This window comes from Pholcus phalangioides, unplaced genomic scaffold, assembly GCF_987345545.1.
Source record: "Pholcus phalangioides strain wild (caught in Gottingen) unplaced genomic scaffold, Ppha-v1.0 ptg000020l_1, whole genome shotgun sequence".
Taxonomy (NCBI): domain Eukaryota; kingdom Metazoa; phylum Arthropoda; class Arachnida; order Araneae; family Pholcidae; genus Pholcus; species Pholcus phalangioides.
Genome location: NW_028301613.1, coordinates 1,750,579 through 1,775,343, shown reverse-complemented (window position 1 = coordinate 1,775,343; position 24,765 = coordinate 1,750,579). Strand labels below are relative to the sequence as shown.

The 24,765-nt window shown below is 45.0% G+C and overlaps 1 protein-coding gene across 2 annotated transcripts in view; it reads right to left on the bottom strand.

Annotated features, from left to right (window-relative positions):
• Nucleotides 1–24,449, bottom strand: part of LOC149070737 (uncharacterized) — a 107,421-nt gene extending 82,972 nt beyond the window's left edge. Inside the window, exon 1 of one of the 2 annotated variants that reach the window (XM_089248548.1) lies at nucleotides 24,330–24,449. The gene's annotated coding sequence lies outside the window, so the exon portion shown is untranslated. Of the gene's footprint in view, nucleotides 1–12,706; nucleotides 12,835–24,329 lie in introns of those variants that run through there. The other variant, XM_089248547.1, reaches the window with a different exon arrangement.
• Nucleotides 24,450–24,765: the final 316 nt, after the last annotated feature.

Below are 24,765 nucleotides of genomic sequence, written 5' to 3'. Positions count from 1 at the left end.
CACGACCGCTGACAGCCCTGAGAGACCATCTTGGGATATGGTTTGCGCTCTTTCACAAAGGGATGGACGGTCATGGAGGGCAGGGGTTCTCAAACATTTTCCCATCCGCGGCGCCCCTCTCCCTAATCAACGATTATCCGCGTCTCCCCAGAGTAGTTCAACAAAGAATCTCTGAAAAACGGCTCGACAAACGGTTGGCGGCGTACAGTTTGAAAACCCCTTGACGGACTCGCATCGCGATGACTCGAAGCCGACCATGTTTCCCATGTGGGATGTAAGCTGGTCACCCTGAGGGTTTGGGATGACGCCCGGAGCACTAAGCACCAAAAGACCACCAGCAAGCAAGAAGACACAAAATTGAGGTTACATTGGGGGCCAGTCGTTCTTCGCTTACAAGATACGCACGTCCCGCGGGCAGGCATCGAAAGAGCCCCCACGAATAACTATAAACACGCATATATATAGGGCGATTCAAAACTCAACGTACAAAACACAAAAGCAAAACAGAATCACGTAGGAATGTATGACCGGGAAACCCCAACCTGATAAGCTGGAGGATAAACGAAGATGCAGAAATGACAAGCCAATAATGGGTGCGAAAAACCCTTTATTTGGCGATACTTTACACGAGGGCAGTACGTTTACACGTTAAGTTTCTCACAACAAGTGCTCAAAGCTCTTACCATCCACAGTTATGCAGAACAGCCGTAAACCAGATGCGATTATGTTTTGTTTTTGTGTTTTCTACCATCCCTAAAAGTTTTTACGTTGAGTTTTGAATCACCCTGTGCATATATATATGTGAGGAAGATGGCGCCACATGCCGGATTCGAGTTGGCGAGTGTGTGTGGCGCGCGTGTGCAGAGAGAGTGGACGAGGAGATTTAATCTTAAACTATAATTATTATTTACATAAAGTTACAGACATTATTCCTATACCGTCTTTCGTCCACCGCGTCGCCCATTCTCTCTGCGCTTGCGCGCCACACACACTCGCCAACTCGAATCTGGCATGTGGCGCCATCTTCCTCACAATCGGCCATCCTGCAAATCTCCCGTCCCGGAAGATCTGTTTTTCCGAAGCATCCACTTCATCATGCACTCAGCACAGCTGACGATCCTCGACGGTACGCCATAATCACCGATCTCGTCGTATGCGTCTTTCACCTTGACTTTCATCAGTCTGTCGAGATTTCGACACTCTGACCGCGTCTTCAAGTCCTCAAACTGATATCCCTTGATCGCGGATCAAAACAGCAGCACGGCATTTATATCTGCGGTCTTCCGTGTTGAGTTGAACGTCTTCCTGCTTTCGTCTGTCACTTAGTCCATCTGTTTCTTAGATGCCCTCCGATGTTCCTTTATCCCCGCATCCCGAGGTATCAAAGCCTCAGTCAAGAGTGTTTCGACTCTCATTTGCATTTCACCCACGCACCATGAAACAGTTCTGTCAATGGCTTGATGTAACGAATCTTTTAATGCCTTCATCTCTTCCTCTTTGTAGGAGATTCTTCTGCTCCGTCAGCCTCGACATCGGCTCCATTTGGTGTCTTTTGGTCATCTCAGATAGTTCTCGTTCGTTTCAGGTGTTCAATGACACTCTTGTCCTCCAGCTCAATCTGCTTGTTAACGTCCTTGTTTATGTAAATATGTCGCACGTCAACTTCGTTTTCACTCACCGCAGCTGACAACGGAACACAATTGTACTGATGATTCCGCTTCAGTCTTATCGCCGTCTGTTAAGCGAGCGTTTTTCTTCCCCTCATTCACTGGCGTTGGTTGGTCGTCTTGTAAACACACGATTTGAGCATATTTTACTGAAGTTTCGGCGTCATCGCGCGTAAACCACTAACTTCGATGCCTGTGAAGGAGTTTACATATAACATCGGCAGCCACAACCATCTGATTGCAGAGGTTGTTTACGACGTACACTTTCGTGGAAACAGCGTGTCTATCGATGAATATGTCAGCATAAAAAAAAAACCTATGGGAGAGACATTTTCTCCGGCTATAACCATCAAAGTTATACCATCAAAACACATACTGGGTGATCCCAATTCAGAGTGAAAAGTTTGATTGATCATGGTGACGTCACTTCCCGTATGAAGTAATGCATCTACTTCTTTATCCATGATCTTCACGATTTTTCGGCAATTATTTCCTCTACATTTACCACGGACACTGACTGTTGCATTCACATCTTTATGCGAGCAATCAATGGATTTGTGGCCGAACTTATTACACCGAAAGCATTTAAGGCCACGCGCGACTTATTTTTACAATCTTTTGAGAGATGATTTCTTTCTCCACAGTTGTAACATCTGATGCTAGCTTTTTGAACCACATCTGCTCTTGGCATCGCGTTGTAAGAAGCTCTTGGCTTGTTTCCACCCTCACGATGACACTCGGTCGAAGGTGCAAGATAGCGGTACCCTCGACTATTGCTAGTTTTCAAGTCATCATACACCACCAACTTCGCCTTGAACTTTCTCTCACCGACGTAGCACCGTAAAGCAAGATTTTATAGTTGTCCTCTGGAATGCCGTCCAGGACATACTCGATAATTGCAGCGTCCTCGATATTACCTCAATATTCACGAGCTGTCTCGTTTTTCAGTTTTCACTCGGACATCATCTTGTGTATTTGAGCGCTGCTCAATTTTAAACCAAACTCAACCAGGAGCGCATCTTTCAAGATCGCCCACGAGCTGATACCGCGCTTACCTTGGATGAACAATTTGGCGAGACCTTTGGGTTGTTTCTTCGCAAATACAAACAAATGCAACTCCGGCCACCTAAAAATCTGAGCCATGTTTTCCAGCTCCTCGACCGGATAGGTGTTCGTGCCATCAAACGGCTGTATCGAGTCCTCGACATCTTTCAGATTCATGGCAAAGTTCATCGTGAAGCACTGGGAATCAGCAGAACCAGGTCTTGGAGCCATCGATTTGTTGTCGTCATTTACCGGAAGCACCGTCTCTGACATCTGCTGTAACGCTGAGGTCGGTTCGCGAGTCCGAGCCGTCATACATCGTTGGCCGTCTGGCTTTTATTCGGCATTGGAAATGGAAACACTATGATGGCCGTCTTCTTCATCGTCGGATTCTTCGTCGCCAGAAGTTTCTGATTCAGGCCATTCAAGTCCATTAAAGTTGATAAAATATTTTTTGGCAGCTGATCCGTAGGCACAGGAAATTTGCAACCAGCAACTGATCTGTATCACTCCATTGCTCAACAATTAGAGCTAACAATCTTCGCGGAGGCGCTGTTTATGTTAGCGTTAATTTGAGGGATTTCACCCAAACGTATCGACATTCTGTTCGTCGGAAACTGATCAAAACGCACTCACCGTCAACTCAAAATCGTCGTCGTTGATTAGCGTGTTTCATCGTCGAAATGTTTTTGCCGTCGCCGATCAGCGAGATTCGTCGAATGGAAACCGTCTTCGTTGAAAGGAGTTGAAATCGTCGTCGTCGTCGTCTTGAAATGGCGTCGTCACTAGGGACCGTTCAAGTATTACGTCATCATCGATGGGGGGTGAGAGGGTTTGCGATTTGCTGACTTTTGGATGACAAGTGGGGAGGGGGGGGGTTTAGATAATGGTTACGTCATCAACCACCCTTTATGAAAATATGAGTTAGGATTCAGAGGGGCAGAACTGATGACGAAATTTTGCTGACGGGGGAGGAGGGGGGGGGGTCAAAAATGGCTAAAAATTTGCTTACGTAATACTTGAACGGCCCCCCTAGAAAGAAACCGTCATCGTCTTGAAAATCTTGGGAATGATCGTCTTAGGAATCGTCGTCTTGGAAATCGCGGGAGTGATCGTCATCGTCTTGAAAATCAATCCATCCCGGTCGAGCCCCCAAATTTGTGAGATTTAATCATAAACTAGAATTATTATTTACATAAAGTTACAGACATTATTCCTATACCGTCTTTCGAGGGTTACGCTTTCGTCCACCGCGTCGTCACTCACTCGCCTCGTCCACTGTCTCTGCGCACGCGCGCCACACACACTCGCCAATTCGAATCCGGCATGTGGCGCCATCTTCCTCACATATATGTATGAGAGATCCCGCGTTCGAACCCCACCGTCGCAACAGTGGTAGTCGGCTGAAGTTGGTTTTTCTGCAGTTAACAACTTCGAGGCGCGAATACGAGAGAGCCGATCTCCCCTTCAAAAAAAAATCTCGCCGCAGAGAGCAACGGACCTACAAACAGTACAATTATTCAATACTTTCACTCATAGTCAGCTTACTAAAAAAAAAAGCATTGCACAGTAACGAACTTCGCGTTAGGTTCACAACACGTACACGCGCATTTCCAACACGTGCGAATTCGTTAGGGATTCCGCAGAGGAATGTGGACGAGGTGCGTGTACGTTTCAGCAGTAGTTTAAGAACCTTTAGGTAAAGGTACACGAGAATCAATTAGAAAGATTAACACGAATCTCCATCTTGTCGGATCACCTCCGTATACAGAAGCGGGGGCAAGTAATTAATTAGGAACGGGTACAGGCAGAGCCTAACAACGCGAACACGCGCACACCGCAGCGGTCCCCCCCACCCCCCCCCCCCTCTTACCATCGTTAACCTTTATGTTACTTTCTCGTTCGTGTCCGTTATAACAGATTTGTGGGGGCCCCCTTAATGACTGACGATGGAGACGAATCAATCGCCATATTATCGAACCGAACCTCGTATTTCACGTCCTTATTTTCCTTTCCCTTCTTCTTTATATCGGGTTCGCAGATAATGGCATCCGACCAATTACAGTGCAGGGTCGTTCCAATCAATGTCGTTATGATAACTATTAATAACCGAGTCAGGAACAAGTCTCACGTGTGGATTCGGTGAAGATTTCGGATTAGCAAATAACCTATTCCGATTTTCCTTATTAAGTCTATAGTCTGATTTATAATTATGAGCAGAGATGGTGTGGAGCAGCATCTTCGACCCGTTTCTCGCGAGCAACCACGGTGCTCCCTGGAGTGCTCGATGCTCTTGTCTGATTTCGTGCTCGCGCAGCACTTGATCACGATTGAGATTTCGGACTAGCAAATAACTTATTTAGATTTTCCATATTAAGTCTGATTTATAATTACAGGCGGATTTGGTGTAGAGCAGAATCACTTGCGAGCAACCACGGTGCTCCTTGGAGTGCTCGGTGCTCTTGTTCGATTAGTGCTCGCGCAGCACTTGATCACGATTGAGATTTCGGATTAGCAAATAACTTATTTAGATTATCCATATTAAGCCTATAGTCTGGTTTATAATTGCAGGCGGAGATGGTGTAGAGCAGCATCTTCGACCCGCTACTCGCGAGCAACCACGGTGCTCCCTGGAGTGCTCTTGTCCGATTTCGTGCTCCCGAGCACTTGATCAACGTTCCAACTAAACTCACCCTGTACTGGATGATTGAAATCATTCTGATTTCATATGCATTCGTGTGCCAACTTGTCGTAATAAGGGTGCTCTTCTGGGTACGGGCAGTGCTCGCGACTGCAAAAATAGTGACTCATAATCACCTCCCGAAAAACATAATACAGGGTGTCCTGTAAGGGCTAATGCCGCCTTTGTCTCAGGGGGTTCTTAACCTTCTTCAGCCGCGACCCAAAATCAACAAGATGATCAGCTTCGCGACCCACGGGACTGTTTCTTGAAATTAATGAAACCAGTGAAGCAATAAGTGCATTTATAACAGGACTGTAGTAGAGATGTACGGCCCCCATCTCAAAAGCCTCCTGCGAATCGAAGTAGGGTCGACGTGACCCATAGCTCAGGAATCCCCGGTTGAAAGTGGATTTTCACGACCCGTCTCAGAAACCCTGTGAATCCAATTTGTGTAGTGACCCATAACTGAACCCCCCCCCCCCCCCCACCAGATTGCAGATTGATTCGTACGACCCTGCGTGAAAGAATCCGCGGATAAAGTTTGGGTCGTGACCTATTGCTCAAGAATCTCTGGCTGTAAATCAGTTTGTAAGACCTATCTCGGAAGCCCCTCAGAATCAATCTTAAATGGTGACCCATAGATCAAGACTCCCTGGATGTGAATAGGTTCATACGACCATTCTCGGAACAAACCAAGAATCACGTGAGGGGTCGTAGCGCAAGAGCCCCTGGCTGTAAGCGTTATTTGTACGACCCTCTCCGAAGCCTTTGAGAATCGTACTTGTGTAGTGATCCGTAGAAGAAGAATCCTTGACTGTAATTGGATTTTTATGACCCATGTCGGGAGCCTATACTACCCAAGATCGAGTCGTGACCCTTGGCTCATAAATCCCTGGCTGTGAATGGATTTTTATGACCCATGTCGGAAGCCCATACTACCCAAGATCGAGTCGTGACCCTTAGCTCATAAATCCCTGGCTGTGAATGGATTTTTATGACCCATGTCGGAAGCCCACTACCCAAGATCGGGTCGTGACCCTTGGCTCATAAATCCCTGGCTGTGAATGGATTTTTGTGACCCATGTCGGAAGCCCATACTACCCAAGATCGAGTCGTGACCCTTAGCTCATAAATCCCTGGCTGTGAATGGATTTTTATGACCCATGTCGGAAGCCCACTACCCAAGATCGGGTCGTGACCCTTGGCTCATAAATCCCTGGCTGTGAATGGATTTTTATGACCCATGTCGGAAGCCCACTACCCAAGATCGGGTCGTGACCCTTGGCTCATAAATCCCTGGCTGTGAATGGATTTTTGTGACCCATGTCGGAAGCCCATACTACCCAAGATCGAGTCGTGACCCTTAGCTCATAAATCCCTGGCTGTGAATGGATTTTTATGACCCATGTCGGAAGCCCACTACCCAAGATCGGGTCGTGACCCTTGGCTCATAAATCCCTGGCTGTGAATGGATTTTTATGACCCATGTCGGAAGCCCACTACCCAAGATCGGGTCGTGACCCTTGGCTCATAAATCCCTGGCTGTGAATGGATTTTTGTGACCCATGTCGGAAGCCCATACTACCCAAGATCGAGTCGTGACCCTTAGCTCATAAATTCCTGGCTGTGAATGGATTTTTATGACCCATGTCGGAAGCCCACTACCCAAGATCGGGTCGTGACCCTTGGCTCATAAATCCCTGGCTGTGAATGGATTTTTGTGACCCATGTCGGAAGCCCATACTACCCAAGATCGAGTCGTGACCCTTAGCTCATAAATTCCTGGCTGTGAATGGATTTTTATGACCCATGTCGGAAGCCCACTACCCAAGATCGGGTCGTGACCCTTGGCTCATAAATCCCTGGCTGTGAATGGATTTTTGTGACCCATGTCGGAAGCCCATACTACCCAAAATCGAGTCGTGACCCTTAGCTCATAAATTCCTGGCTGTGAATGGATTTTTATGACCCATGTTGGAAGCCCATATTACCCAAGATCGGGTCGTGAGGATTTGTACGACCTTTCTCGGAAGACGTACCGAATTAAGTTCGGGGTCGAGATCCATAGCACGAGAAACTCTGCGTGTTAGAGGATTTGAACGACCCATCTCGGAAGACCTTGCGACCCACGGGGTCAAAGACCCAAGTTTGGATCACGATGATCCAAAGATTAACAACCCCTGCTTCATCTCATCCACCGTTTGTCGTACAGGTACGGTTTGCAGTTCAAAAAATGCTCAAAAGACGTTCAAAAAAATTACCCTGTACCAGTTTTGAGAGTGAAAATACAGTGTGAACCAAAAAAAAAAAAAATCTAAGTTTTTATACGATCCCCCCTTGTCCTCTAACTTCCAATTAGTAAGTTGTTGCCCTGTCTCTCCTGATGCCAACAAAAAAAATCCCATGTTTCTAAGTGCACTATTCACAGAGATATTCGAAAAACGGAGGGAAATTTGGGAAAGAACAGCTGTAAATGCGGGTAAAACGGGTTTTTCCGGTCATCTCTTTTGTTTTAGCTGACCGGGCTGAAAGCCGAAGGTGTCCACTTATTTCACGGTGTAGAGGAGAGTGTACAAGGTGATGCGCAACAAAAGGAGGATGGAAATGTTTACGTTATTGTGAAATACTGCGGAAAATTTTAACCAGGGCTGTGAAGGTTCCCAAAGCCAGACGACGAAGCAGATGTAGTAAATTTCCGGCTATGGCGAAGGAGGGAACGTATTGGACGTGGGCCAGACCAGCAACACCCCCCCCCCCCAGAGATAGAAGGCCACTGCACCGTTTGCCATAAACGTCATTCACACTACCTAGCAAGTTTGCCACATTTCGAAACACAGCATCCTATTTCGTTTCTTCTTATTTTGGCGTAAAATCTTCCTGATTGGCTCACAAATCCCGCATAGTGATTGGATGTGGGGCATAGAAATCGCCAATTCAGAGCCCGGTCATTTATTTTCGGCACAACGATGGTACGAGCTGGTTCTGGATACGAGCAGGGAAATTTTTTTTTCCTTGAATATTCTGAGGGAAAATGGACTACTTACTGACGTCACAATCAGAGTGCGGAGACCTTCTATCTCTAGGAGGTGCTGGCTAGCCAGACCCTTGCAGACGTCGTCTGGTATCGCGAAAATATCAAACTGTAAGGGAAATAAGTCCACCAAAACATGCGGGACAAATATACCGTGTAACTATAGTCCGTTTCAGGTTAACTTTGCAGTGAACAGGAAGCTACGAGGGAACCTCGTCACTCGTTGGTATGGCAACAGAAGCCTCTTAACCAATGTATCGATGCGCGGCCTCGGTAAGGTATGAATCGCTGTCGTGAGGCGTATTGCGCTCTGAAGGAACACAGTCGTGCTGCTTTTCTTACTGGTGAGTGGACGGCGTGTCGCGCAGGGTGAATCACGTTGCGCGCGGCACAGGAAACCTGCTCCTAGGGAAAACCCGGCTTTAGGGGCTTGTTAACAACACTGCTATATGCTCAAAAGTGACCATGAATGATGCTTACGTCATCAACCATCCCTTTATAAAAATATGAAATATTCTTAACGGCATCTTACTACACGGTGTGCCAAAAGCGATAAAAACCTTCCGCTAGTTTGTGGACACCTGAACCAACATTCTCCCTACTGATAAGTCCGTCTACAGAGCCACTTTAGTGACCTGTAAATGTTGCGTGGATCCTTCAAGTTCACTAGAAATGTGTCCGGGCCGCTAACTGCTCCGGAACTGTGCCGCACGTCAGTCAAGTGATCCGTAATTATGCCGCGGATTATACTTACGTAATCCGGGAATGTGCCGCGGGTAACTTGAGCGATGTAGAACTGCACTGGGAAGTGCCGTCTCAACGCATGGGGGGCCCACCCGGGCACTGCCCCCTAGGGCCTCACAAAAACGCGAACTGGCTGAAATTTTCGAGATTTTTCAGGCAGAGCCTGAAGAAAAATCACTTGGCTCGGGGGCCCGTGGTGCTCTTAAGATGGGTTCTGGCAATAGGGGCCGCTTAAATGTCTTTCAAATTGTACCACATGCCACTCAAGGGGATCTCTAAATGTGCCATGGACAGCTTAGTCGTTATGGAACTTCGTCAGTGGTCATTTCTCCCGAAATTTTACTTTTGAAAATTTTACAATGAAATAATGAATTTTTTGATCGCCTGGGGGCGCCACGTACGTCTTTTATCCCAATAAGCGTTAGGAGGTAGGGGGCAGAGCTGTCGAAATTTTACTAACAAGGGGAGGGGGGGTCAAAAATGGCTACAAATCTGCTGACGTAATACTTGATCGGCCCCTAATACATTTACCCCCTTGAATTCATTCGAAATTATTGAAAATTGAAACTGACGGCACTTCGGTCAAATCGTCAAAATTTCTCGATAACTCGAGTGACGACTTATCTAGTTTTTACTGCATTTGCCGCTGCAGTGGTTATAGCGACGGACTCGCGATGCGAGGATCCGGGTTCGAACCCCACAGTGGTGGTCGGCTGAAGTTGGTTTTCTGTGGTTCCCAACTTCAAGGCGCAAATGCGAGCCGATCTCCCCGTTAAAAAGTCTCGCCACAGAGAGCAACAGTCCTGCAACGGTAAACCATTCAATAATAACACTTCACTCATAGTTAAAAAAACTGATGGCAGATGGCAGCACTACACATAACAAGCATTACAGAGCAACAAAAAAAACTTCACGTCAGGTTTCACTACACGTACACGCACATTCCCGCATGTACCGATTCGTTGGGGGTTCCGCGGGGGGGGGGAGTGCATGTGTGGTGTAGCAGTAGTAGGTAGGGCCTCCAAAAAATGGCTCGGGGATCCATGATGTTGGTGGTCAGTTGAAAACCATTTGTACAATGGTTTTCAACTTCCTCAATGCACTTGTACATGGAGGAAACCCGGGCACAGCGCCGGGTATTTGTGCGAATTACTAATATATATCAACGGCTATTAAAATATATACGTGGCAAGACTATCCAAACGTTCGACCTGCTTTTTTCCACGGCTACTCTGCATCGCTTTTTCACCTCCCGGGTGATTAAGTGATCACTTGATCACCGGAAGAGCACGCATAAACCAATGAGAATCGATTCTGGGAATCGAACCATCACGCCTTACACGTGCAGCGAATGCAATTCCGAGTCGCGTTCCACGCGATCTCACCCACGGCCGACAGGAAGCTGATCGACTGCCGGTTATAGGATTTCGTGATCGTTTCACAACGAACATCATTTTGCCACACCATAGAGCCTTATCACACAGGAGCTGGCAGCTAACAGGGGAATACCGTCTTTGGAGACGCTCTGTAAGTATTCCCACTGACCAGCAGACAACGCAATGGAATTGTATCGCCAGACTCCCAAACCGTTTGGACTTTATCGTTTGGCATCTGATCTGACCAAAATCCGCTCCCGCAGGTAGTGGTGGACTGTCGACGATGGAAACAGGTCTGAAGTCCACACGGAATAGCAAGTCCTATTTATAGGCAGTTGAACTCATTGTTTGGATCCAAACAATGCCTAATACGACTACTGTTGACACCACTGTCACAAGAATAATTTTTTTTTATTGTTGGCAATTGTTGAAAGAATTCAGAATTCACAACGCAGATTCATGTTGGTGAATCAAACTTTCCACCTGGAATTCTCCAGAGTAAACTATGGTATTATAAGGCGGTGGTTCCCAAACTTTTGACGTGAATACACGTCTTATAGATCGGTATGGTATTACGTACCACGAAAATAGGTCAGACTTTGAATCTAAATAACTTCTGGACAATATGTGAGGACAAAGTTTCTAGTGATAAGAATTTGATGTCGGTATGACGTCATCCCCCCATCAGGGACGCCGCAACATATGTGCTCATGTTGCTGAAGCAACACCAATCATTTGAATGGTGTTGCTCAGCAACACACCTATCGTCATTCAAATATAGCTCATTCACCCTTAGTTCGGGTGATGCGCGATTTATCAAAAACGGAACATTTTTGTTATTTGGACATTTTGTGACGTATGGTCTTCAATCATATCCAAGTGAACATTGAACATTGAAGGACCGGACACATCCCGCTTCCCATCTCAGAGAGATATCGAAGCTTTCCCGGGGGATGGGTGTTTACGGAAATTTATTAATTTATGCGAAAATAACAATGATATACATATATACAATAAATAATCTGGAATAAATAATCGTACAAATTGTGATCATATAGCATCATCCACAGATAATCAGTCCGTAATCGTAATAGTCCTTATATAAATAATCAAAGAATAATTTTTGTCTTGTATGTGATAGAATCTGGAAGTGAGTTTATCCAATCTAGAATATACCAATCTCAGCAATCAAGCTGTAATAAGATATAAATTGACGTCTATATGTCCGGCATCTCCATTTCATTCACACCCGCCGGAAAAGGATGAAACAGTTGACACTTGACACCAAGTGAACATTAAAAAGTGTTCATTACTCGAGCAATACCAAACATTTTTGACTTCCGGCGTCCCTGTCCCCTCCATTAAAAAGTCTCGCCACAGAGAGCAACAGGCCTACAACGATAAATTATTCAATCGTTACACTTCACTCACAGTTAGAAAAACTGGTGGCAGGTGGCAGCACTACACATAACAAGCATTGCACAGAAACAAACTTCACATCAGGTTTCACTACACGCACGTTCCAACATGCACCAATTCGTTAGAGGTTCCGCAAAGGAATATGGACGAGGTTTATTAGTACTTGTGGAATGACGGTTTGAATGACGATATGATTTCTAGTGCGATTGCAGCGTACAATACAAATTCTCGGATGACAAAGAAACTTGGCATTCAAGAGTGTCACTTATCATACTTCTCCTAAAGACCAAGAGACTTGCAAAATACGGGTGTCCGAAAGTAAGAGGCTCGATCGAGTAAACTGTAACTATGACTGCCATATTTATATGTTACAGTTCAATTGGTTATAACGAAGTCCAAAAGCTACACGTAAGTCAAATGGAAACAAAAAGGTAATTAAAAATTATTAAAAAAAAGTCCAGAAGATAATTAAACTTATTTGTCTCTAAAATTGGCTTTCAATCAACCGAATGGGGGGGGGGGGCACGTGATTCAACTGAAATGGATCCGAGAGAAGTATATAGTCTTAGTGGATGTTATTCCTCACAAGCAAATGCTAAACATTGTATTTTAAATATTTAAATGGCTGAACGAAGCAAGCCGAAATAAACAAGCAGATACTAATGAAAATAACCAACCAGAAAGATAATTTCGGAAAGAATTCATTAAAACGGGAGTACAAACAGCGATTGTGCAAACTTACCCCTAACGAGGTAGATCAACGAGGTGGCAAAGCGGACGCACTCTGTTCTGCAGGGGAATGACGTCACGCGTGACGTCAGCTGTTACAAACTCCAGAGACCTCGTGAGACGGCCCTCGTTGTATGGCAAACACAGGCACTAAAAACTGTCTTATCGCATCCTGAAAATCGGTGTAGCGTGTTTCTGTGTTTTCTCCGCGCTTTTTGTTCAATAAAATGTATATTTTCCTCCCTGATGCAAGTCCACCAAAAGTGGAAAACGGGGGCTTCAGTCAAAAGAGAGAGGAAGATCCTCATTGGAGATCCTCAAGTCTATTCATCTTGTTGAAAAAGTACTATTGGGTGTAATGTAATATATATGCATACGGATAAGGGGCCGTTCAAGTATTACGTAAGCAATTTCTTAGCCATTTTTGACCCCCCCCCCCCATTGTCAGCAAAAGTCAGCAAAACTGTAACCCCCTCTCCCCTTGTCAGCAAAATTTCGTCAGCACTGCCCCTACCTCCTAACGCGTATTGGTGGGATCAGAAACGCACGCGGGAGGAGGGGGCATAAGGGGGCTCGAGCGCCTCCCTCCCCCCCCCCCCCCGGACGAAAAAAAAAATTATTTTTTAATTCAAAAAATATTTAAAAAAATTAAAATTTGGAAAGAAAATACCTTTATATTAGGTTATTATAACCGATTTCTGTTAATTTCAATGCTATTTGAAGGGTAAGAACTCAAAATTTCTCTATCAAGAAATTCATTGTGACCCACCTTTTAAGCTATATATATGGTAAACCCTTGACCCGCAGACTAATTGTGGCCCTGAAGGTTATCTGATGTGGCTTGCCCCCCCCCCCCCCAAACCTAATTTTGCAAAAATGAACTAAGCGGCGCATTTAAAAATCACTTAAATGCTCGGTGGCACAATTCCAGAGCATTTCAGTGACTCGTGGCACATTTTTAGAATCACTGAAGTGGGCCTCAACGATCACTTTCACATTCAAAGATCACCTAAGTAACCCGCGAGTGCAACGAAGAAGCAAGCCCAGGTCTACACAAATACATAGTCATTCAGGTACACAATAGCCCCAAAACAGAATCAATAACAAAATTCTCAAACTCAAGAAGGCGGATCGAAAACTTTCTCAAAAAGCTAAAACCGAAGGTGAAGGGGCTGACACACAAATTCAACAGGGCCAATAACGAAAATGAACTCGAGCAAACAGTAGAGAGGAAACCTTCAAAATTCTCCAGAACATCGGGGACGAGACACTAAAGGTCTCCAGAGAGACAGAAAAAGATCACACCCCCATGGTGGAGCCAAGACCTCGAGATCATGAGGAAACGATATCGGGCCAGCAAAAAACGATACAACAAAGCCAAGGAAAAAATCGGGGCCAAGGAAACATTCCACAGAACTAGAGCAGCTTACACAAAAGCGATTAAAAAAAGCCAAACGAGACCAATGGAAAAAGTTTTGCACGGAAGCATCGGACCCATATGGTGCAACATATTGTTGCGGATAATTTTCTACAAGACTTCGAGATTGCAAAACAAGAAGCGGCTCGACGGATAAACACAGATTTATTTACAGAACAGCAATTTACACGCATTTACAGCCTAATCAGAGAGCTAACAACTTTCTTGCAAAGTTTAAACGCATCTGACTGAATCTCCTTGTGCCTCTATGAGCCTGTCTAGCCTCTCTCAGTCTGCCATCTTGTGAGCGCCACGGTATTTATAACCCGGATAGAAACTTCGAGAAAAAGTACATTCCACAAAATTCTATTTCAGTTTCCTAGTCGGCGGCGCTACCGTATGGAGGGGTGGGACTTTCTAGATTTTTCTCTACACGCCCTGATAGTTCTCCGCCAATCGCCATGTCTCTGCGCTTAGACCGAAACCGGTATCATCGATATTTCTGAATTGATATTTCTATCGAACAAATCGCGCCATCTATCGTCGAAAGTTCGTAACAATATAAAGGCACGGTAAAAAGAAGAGCAAGACCAGCCCAACTTATGACGGAGGAGGGAGAAAATCTCACGATAATGGACGCAGCAAAACGCCAACTGGAGAGGATGTTTCCCGCAAGCAACACATCCAGGGAACTCGATCTCGAACAACTTTTAAGTGCCCCCAGGGACGCTCAACTGAGCACGCATTGCTTGAAATAAAAGAAGAAATCGGCAACACGAAAAAATGCTATGTTCGACACAGTGCTTATCTCATTAGATATCAAAGACGCGTTCAACTCGATCAAACACAAGTACAATCATAGAAAAACTCAACAATATGCCAATCTCAAACCAACTCTTCAAAATCGCATGCAACGCGTTGAAAGGAAGAAAAGTTGCGATACAGACGCAAGACGGACTAGCCACTCACGACCTTTCCAAGGGCTGCCCGCAAGGCTCTTGCTCCGGGCCAACACTTTGGAACGCAGTCATAGACAGCCTACTTAAAACAAAGTGGCCAAACAACACCTGAATACAAGCGTTCGCTGATGATATTGCAGTGTTGGTATCGGATCATACCAAAGAAAAGACAAGGAAAAGGGCTATGGGGGTCCTCGACACAATACATAACTGGATGGAGGCACATGGATTAGAGGTGGCAACGGAAAAATCCAAATTTCTATGGATCTCCACCAAAAACCCCATATCGCTCCGAATGAATGGCTAACTAATAAAGAGAACCAAGGTACTTAAATACCTCGGAGTACACATTGATGGAAAGATGTCGTTTGTGGGCCACATTCAGCAACAAGGAGACAAGGCCAATAGAATTCTCCCCACTCTACTCAGCTGTGCGGGCAGCAACTGGGGAATAAACAGCAGAATGCGGCGAATATTATACATCACAGTCATCCAAAGAATTCTCACATACGCGGCACCAGTCTGGGGGAAAAAACTGTCCCAACAAGCTAAAAAGAAGCTGGATTCTACACAAAGGGGGCTTCTTGCTATACATCACGAAAGCATATTCGACGACCCCGACCAACGCCCTTCAGACGATCACGGGTCTCCCTCCACTAAGGGACAGAGTTTGAAGCCAAGATGGGACTGCTGACCAGGCTTAAAAGACCCGCCAGACCGGAGAGAAGCAGCGGGATAGTCACGCCCTCACAAATAGACAAAAAGGCTACAGGATGGTCGGCCCACCCAGCCACCAGCACGGGCAAATCAGTCTGAAACTGGAGCAACCAACAACAGAGACAGAGATTTACACAGACGGGTCTAGAATGGATGAGGCCACGGCGGCAGCTCTCGTCATCATCGAAAAACAGAAAATTAAATAACGAGACCTCGGTCTTCCAAGCAGAGATGCATGCTATTCTGGAGGCAGTCAAAAAGGCCCAAGTGATGAATCGACCCGTCAGAATAATAACGGACTCTCTCTCATCACTTCAATCGATTGATGACCCGCTATCCAAAACGGAAGCAGCCAGAATTATCAGAGGAATTCTTATTAATAGCCCAAACAACTCGCTCTCCCGGGTCAAGGCGCACGAAGGCAACTGGGGAAACGAGGAGGCAGACACACTGGCTAAACAGGCCACCAAGAAGGAAACCGTGGACCACCACCTCCCGTTCCCCAAAGCATGGGTTAAAAACAAGTTTAAGCAAACCATGCTTCAAAAATGGCAACAACAGTGGGAAACCATCATCAAAACAGGAAGAAAGATCTATCAGATCCTTCCGAAGGTCAAGATTGGTGACAATGGCTGGTCAAGGGGAATGACCCTGTACTTTACAGAGCACGGGCCCTTTCCCGCCTACCTCAAAAGATTTCATGTTCGATCAACCGACAGCTGCAAGTGCGGGGAAAGAGGCACCCCCATGCACTATTCCACAAAAATGCCCCCTCACAAAGGAGTTGCATTTTGGTGCGCCTTCAGAAGAAAACATACCTTTATAGAGAGCGGAGCTTCTGAAAAGGGCAGACCGCACGGAGAAAATAGGAAAACTTATACGCCTTCTTGAACATAACCAAAACGACTACATGCCTATTGAAGCTCGTCCACAAAGTAACAGAAAACCCTCGATGGCTGCTTCGTCAGAGGAAGACTCAGAGGAGGTGGAGGAATAAAGTGATAAAAGGACGCTCGACATCGCCAGTGAACCGCCCTCCAACACATCCGAAGATACGTTTTCAACTCTCAGCTTAGATACGAAAGCAAACGACAAGTACCGACAACATCATCTGCCCCCGAAGTGGCACGATGTCGCGAGGCAGAAGATGAACTGCACACAGGAAACACTGCGCCCCCCGAGAAGGCGAATGCTCGCGAAGCAGTTTCTGACATTTTTGTAAATAATTGTTGAATATGATATTTGATGAAGAAATTCTGGCTTCGCTGGGTGGTGCGCATGTGCAAGATCGGGAGCCACAGCTCAGCACTCTCCAGCACGGACCAACTCAGCCGAGTAAATGGCTAATATCCCTAGCGGGACAGAGCCAGGTCCCTGCCTGGTAAGAAGAAGAACACTTAAACGATCCGTGGCACATTTAGAGATCCCTTGAGTGACATGTGGCACAGATTGAGAGCACTTAAGCGGCCCCCAGTACGATTCTACATCACTCAAGTTACACGCGGAACATTCCCAGATACTTAAATGATCCGTGGTATAATTACGGATCACTTGAGTGATGCGTGGCACAGTTCCAGAGCACTTAAGCGGCCCGGAAACATTTCCAGAGCACTTGAAGGATCCGTGAAACATTTAGAGGTCATTAAAGTGGCTCTGTAGGGGACTTATCAATAGGTTCAGGTGCCCAAAAATAACTATCGAAAGGTTTTTTTTCCGTTTTTGGTAAACCGAATAAGATGCAATTAAGAATATTTCATATCTTCATAAAGGGTGGTTGATGACGTAAGCATCATCCAACCCCTCCTCCCCTTGTCATCAAAAGTCAGCAAATCTGAAATCCCCCCCCCCATCGATGCTGACGTAATACTTGAATGACCCCCCTAACTATATGAAGCCTAATAAACTGCTAGCAAACTATATAATGCCGAATCATCATCGACGTAAACTTGTATCCGGTCCGTGAGCCCAAGCCCACTCAATGTTTGCCACCATCTCGATAAGTCACAAAAATATTGGATTTGCGTCCCCGTCCTCCTCCACCCCGCAATATTTCGAAGCGCCCCCTCCCCCAATATTTCGATTAATTTCGCGCCTTTGCACATTGCACTTCATATCGTTTCGAATTTGATGACGCACCCCGGGGTCCGTTTTAAATCCTCTCTCAACGAAATTATTCTAATGTGCGACCCCTCAAGGAAGGACACGCGTGTAAGGCCACTACCTCCTATATACAGGAGTATGTATATAGGAGGTCGTGGTAAGGCGCCGTTCAAGTATTACGTCATCATCGATGGGGGTTTCCGATTTGCTGACTTTTGATGAAAAGGAGGGTTTGGATAATGCTTACGTCATCAACCACCCTTCATGAAAATATGAAATATTCTTAATGCATAGCTGCCAAGTCTCCCGAATTTTCCGGGAATCTCCCGAATTTTAGCTTCATCCCTCGATCTCCCGAAAAGTTCTTAAACCTCCCGAATTTTTACGAAAATCACAAAAAATCCCTAAAAATTCTCTACTTTATTTTAAAAAAAAATCCCCGCTTATGAAAACAATCCCTAAGGAATTTCTTGTGGGGCGTGAAGGCCTCTTTTTTTTCCCTTTCGAAATGACGTCACACGTCGTAAATGGGGAAATTCCCTTTTTAAGGAAGTTTTACAAACCCCTCTGATGGTAACAAGAAAGTTGTTTGTCTTATCGTGCAGGGAAATGGCTTAGCAGCCAATAGTCCTGGATAATAATTGGATAAGATTATAGTGACGCGCATTTTTGCGTAGGGATTTTATTCCCGAAGGGTTTAACTTCCATGTGTGTAAAATCCCTATTTTAATTTGACTAGTTTTTCAGTAGGGATTTTATTCCCTACTTTTTGACTTTTATGTGTGGAAAATCCCTATTCTATTTGGAAAAATCCCTATTGTATTTATTAGGGAGTGGTTTTAGCATAAAATACGGGTTCGCGCGAAAATCTCCCGAATTTTCATTTTCAAAAGTTGGCAGCTATGCTAATGGCATCTTACTCGGTGCGCCAAAAACGAGAAAAACCTTTCGATAGTTCGTGGGCACTTGAAGTAACCTTCCCCCCCCCCCCCCCCCACTATTGATAAGCGCCATACAGAGCCAATTTAGTGATCTCTAAATGTTTCGCGGATCCAAGTGATCCGGAAATGTGCACGAGTCGCTTAAGTGCTCTGGAACTGTGCCACGCATCACGCAAGTGATCCGTAATTATATGCCGCGGATCACTTAAATAACCTGAAAATGTGCCGCGGGTAACTTGAGTTATGTAGAACCGCACTAGGAGCCACTCAAGTGCTCGAAAACTACGTCACATGCCACTCAAGGGATCGCTAAATGTGTCACGGATCGCTAACGTGTTCTGGAACTGTGTCCCGGGTCATTTAAGTGATCTCAAAATGTGCCACGGGCCGCGTAAATGTTCTTAAATTGTACCACGGGACACTTAAGCGATGTGTAAATGTGCCGCTTAGTTCATTTTTACAAAATTAGATTTGAGGCGGGCAGGCCGCATCAGATAACCCCCAGGGCCATATTTGGTCCGCGGGCCAATGGCCTTTATGCGATATATCATTGCGCATATATCAGTGCGACCCACCCTCTAAGCCATACATGCATGGAAAGTCAGACTAAACTCAGCTGATAGCTTTTTTTTATATAGAGCCGCTGCGCCGGTCGATCGAGTTGTCATAGTGACGGACTCGCATCGCGAGGTCCCGGGTTCGAATCCATCAGCGGTGATCGGCTGAAGTCGGTTTTCTGTAGTTTCCAACTTCAGAAAGCGAATGCGAGCCGATCTCTCCTTTAAACAGTCTCTCTACAGAGAGAGCAACAGACCTGCAAATGTAATTCAATCGTTACACTTCACATCTGAAATACAGATGGCAGCACTGAAAAATCAAACTCAACACTAAATATGCACTCAGACTGTTAGGCAAACACACTTGCGCAGCTCACTAGCTAGTAAATTGAATTGTGCTCGATTTGAAAGAAAGCCAGCTAATAGCTGAGGACCACGGTCTTCTTCGGTGAATGTACAGCCCGTTTAAATTCGTTGATCCACAAATCACGTATTTAGTGCACTGCATGCTGTATTGCTTATTATAATGCAGTCTGTATTGCGTATTGTGGTGAATTGCTTATTGCGATGTTTCGCTGATTAGCAGTGCATTGCTAATCTTGCTGGTTGTTGATTTGTACTGTTATGCATTACGTGCTGCATTGCTTATTGTAATGCAGTTCTTATCGCGTACTGAGGTGCATTGCGTATTATTCTGCTTTGCTTGATGCGATACATCGCGTTTGCGTATTGTCGTGGATTGCATATTATACTGTTTTGCTTATTGTGGTGCACTGCAAATGGTGGTGCATTGCTGATTATTAATGCATTGCGTATTGCAGTGCATCGCGTATTGCTTATTCTAATGAGTGCTTATTGCATATTGGGGTGTATTGCTTATTGCGGCGTACTGCAAATAGTGGTGCATTCCATATTGTAGTGCATCGTGTGCTGTATTGCTTATTGCGTATTGTGGTGCATTGCGTATTATTGTGTTTTGTTCAATGGGATGCATTGCGTACTGTGGTGCATTGCATATTGTGCTGTATTGCTTATTGTAATGCAGTGCTTAAGGTGTATTGTGGTACATATTATGGAGCATTCCTTATCATGGTACACTACTTATTTTGCAGTATTGCTGATGTTGGTGCATTGCTTATTGCTGCATTGCCGATGGTGGTACATTACATTTTGTGCTGTATTTCTCATTGTGGTGCACTGCATATAGTGGTGGATTGAGTATTGTGCTTCATTGCCGATAGTAGTGCTTTGCGTGTTGTGATACACCGTATATAGGGAATCACTACTTAATTTGCTGTATTGCTGATATGTTGGTGCATTGCATATTGAGCTGTATTGCCTATCGTGGTGTATTACGTATGTACTGCGGTGAATCGAGTATTCTGTTGAATTTATGATGGCAGTGCATTGCTTATCGAAATCAGAATGGGAAACTGGCAATGAATAACTATTTCGCAGGCATTTGCAGTGCCTGAGGAATATTTTGCTTTATAATTAAAGAAGATGTGACGAGTAGTTAGCTCCATTGGAGGGGGGGCTTTCCCCCCCCCCCCCAGTACGTACATATAGATGGTCTATAACAGCGTTTCTCTGAATCGAAGGACCTCCAACTTATAACGTGAGTTGCGTGCCCATGTGTCCCGTATTTTTGTCCATTCCGACTTTATACAATTGTTGCTGTTTTTTTCAATGAAGCCCATTCGAATTTGTAATTTTTACGTAAAATGGTGAATGAAAAGATAACTTTCATAACCTGTAAATTATACTATGATAATTATGACTATAATTCAATACTCATTTCGCAAATTTGCCATGATCTCAACGTTTCTTCCGTAAACTGCATTTCAAGTTAGGGCGAGTTCCAGTCGTCCACTCAATCATAATTTTCAGCCATTTCAGCAGCAACTGGTGATTTTGCCAACTTGCAAAAATGTTAGAAAACAAAAAAACAATTGGCAATATCCTGAATTTTGCCGTCTTTCAGATCACATGTTCCCGTATTTTTCTCAATGGGAATGGTTCCCACGATGAATACTTTTTCATGAAATACGTTCTACTTACTGAGTGAGATTTGCTGCAGTCCTTTGTTTCTCCCACTCTTCGGCAATTTTAACAAAAGTCGCGGAATTTGGCGTAAATTGCATTTCTTGGCTACAATTTACCACGCATTTGGCACGCAATGAACAATATTTTCCTCGATCAGATATGGTCACTCTAGATGTAAAAGTTCAATTTCTTTTCGAACCCGCAAGAATATTACTAAAATCGATAAAATTTATTGATATAGCATATTATATCAATAAATTTTATCGATTTTAGTAATATAGCATATGTTAGTATATAGTTATATAGTTATTGATATAGCGTATTGTGGTCGGCTGAAGTTGGTTTTCTGTGGTCCCCAACTTCAAGGCGCGAATGCAAGCCGATCTCCCCATTAAAAAGTCTCGCCACAGACCTACAACGTTACAAATATTCAATCATTACACTTCACTCACAATTTGAAGTATAGATGGCAGCACTGAAATATCATACACAACACTATAGCTACACACTCCGCCTGTTAGGTGCACTCACTTTGTTCCAGACTCTGCCACGAAGCTGGGCTGGAAGAGATCTCGGCAACGGGATAAGCCCGGTGGCAGAGACCCTGACGTTCATCATCGTGATATTGCTAAAGTCAATATGCGAATATTTTTCATTTATTTAGAATTAACATCATCTAGTGTTGGGAGAGTTCGACAACGAATTTCCCGTATATTCGTCGATGACTTCTTAATATTATCAAGTCTGTCTGTGGACCCACATGCACCATCGTCGCGGACCAGACGTTGAGAAACGCTGGTCTGCAACGATGGAACAGAGTCCCCCCCATGAACTTATTCTGATTCTGCTCTCAGTTACATGGAGGAAACCCGGGCAGCGCCGGGTATTTGTGCGAGTTTCTAATATTACGTAAATAATTCATCTTAAATATTTCACGTCCAAATAGTCGAGAGACTACCCAAACTTTCGACCTGCTTTTTTCCACGGCTACTCTGCATCGCTTTTTCACCTCTCGGGTGATTAAGTGATCACTTGATCACCGGAAGAGCACGCATAAACCAATGAGAATCGATTCTGGGAATCGAACCATCACGCCTTACACGTGCAGCGAATGCAATTCCGAGTCGCGTTCCACGCGATCTCACCCACGGCCGACAGGAAGCTGATCGACTGCCGGTTATAGGATTTCGTGATCGTTTCACAACGAACATCATTTTGCCACACCATAGAGCCTTATCACACAGGAGCTGGCAGCTTACAGGGGAATACCGTCTTTGGAGACGCTCTGTAAGTATTCCCACTGACCAGCAGACAACGCAATGGAATTGTATCGCCAGACTCCCAAACCGTTTGGACTTTATCGTTTGGCATCTGATCTGACCAAAATCCGCTCCCGCAGGTAGTGGTGGACTGTCGACGATGGAAACAGGTCTGAGTCCATACGGAATAGCAAGTCCTATTTATAGGCAGTTGAACTCATTGTTTGGATCCAAACAATGCCTAATACGACTACTGTTGACAAGAATAATTTTTTTCATTGTTGGCAATTGATAAACTGTTGAAAGAATTCAAACCTCGCGCATACTGTACACCAGTATGCGTCGTAAAGACACAAAAATCATGGGTAAAAAATCGTAAGGTCCAAGGGTAATGAATAGTAGGGTGTGGAAAGCTGCCTGGTAAAAAAAAAAAAATGATCCCCAGGGGCATAAAGGAATCACGAGAGAATAAACGTAGGTGCATGGGAATCACAGGTAAATGATCGTACGGGCATGGGAAATACGGAAAAATGATCGTAGGTGCCCGAATGAATAAACGCCAGAATTCTGCCACCGGACCCGTTGCCGAAATTTCCAGCCCAGTAGATTCTGGAACATAATTGTAGGCGGGGGTGGGGGGTTCTGTGAAAACCCTGGGCCAGAGGGCTCCGATGTCTGAATTTTAGAGTACTTGGACAGAATTTTGAGCCATTTGCTTTGTTAAAAACATTTAAGTCGAAATGTAATCGAAGTGTTTTTCCTCTTGTTTTGCGACCCCTAAAATTTAGCGGCTAAGTGCGCCTGCCTAAGTCCGGCCCCCCTGATTGTAGGTGCATTGGAGCCACAGGTAAATCATCGTAGGTGCATGGAAACGACGGATAAATAATACTAGGTTGGGGGGCATGTAAAAATCAGCGGTAAATCATCGCAGGATGCATGGGAATCACGTGTATACGATCGTAGAGTCGTGGGAAACACGGATAAACGATAGTGGAGGGGGACGTGAAAGTAGGGGGGTGAGTAATAGTTACAGGCAAGTGAGTCGCAAATGATATAATATAGTGGGGGAGGGGGTTAATCACGGGTGAATGATCTTACGGACATTGGGAATCACGTGAAAATGATCACAGGGACATAGGGAACTCGTGAGATGATCATTGAACCACTGAATCCCGATCTAATGATCGTAGAGGAGAGGGTCACAACTAGGTACTTGGTCACCCGGGGCAAGGTCGCATTTCGACGCCTCCTTGTAATGTTGAAGGAGAGGTTTCAGAATGAAATTTGCGCCCCCTCGGGTCTAGCACCCGGAGCACGAGACCCGCCTGCTTCCCCTAGTTGCGGCCCTGGTAGGGGACATGTGAACCACCGTTTTTGATTGTGAAAGCATGTGAATCATGTTCGAATGTTCATAGTGGGGGGGGGGGGAGGGGGCAGGCGAATCACTGTTTATAATTGTGAAAGCATGAGAATCACGTTCGAATGATCATAGTGGGGGCAGGTGAATCAATGTTTTTGATTGTGAAAGCATGGAATTCGCGAACAAATAATCGTAGAAGCATGGGAATTACAGATCATTTCACAATACCGGATTATTAACCATAGTAAAACATGAATTAACGTTTAATGGAACACATTACCTTCATATATAGTCCAAAAAGCGCGTCCAAATCAACGACCCCCGACTGGACATCCTCCGTTTACGTACGTTCTCAACATGCGGCAAGTTGATCGTGGACAGACATGGGGAATGTGCGCGCACACGCATGGGAAACTTATCTCTATTCTGCCTTTTCACTGTACTCTTTTTTTTTCAAATATCTAACACCGAGGGGAAAACAACCAACCGCTTTATTTAGTGGTCAGGAAGTAAATGGCGAGGGAGAGGGGGACTTTGGGAAATGACCACGTGATTTTGTTTGGCATTACCGTTGCCTTGGTGACATGTGCTGACCCTTCCTACCCTCCCATGCCCATTTCGCCATCGTTACTTGTTGATCGAAATCGACTAGAAATAGGCTACGGATGGTCATGCCTCATACAATTATACGAGGAATTCTTTTTTTTTTTGTCTTC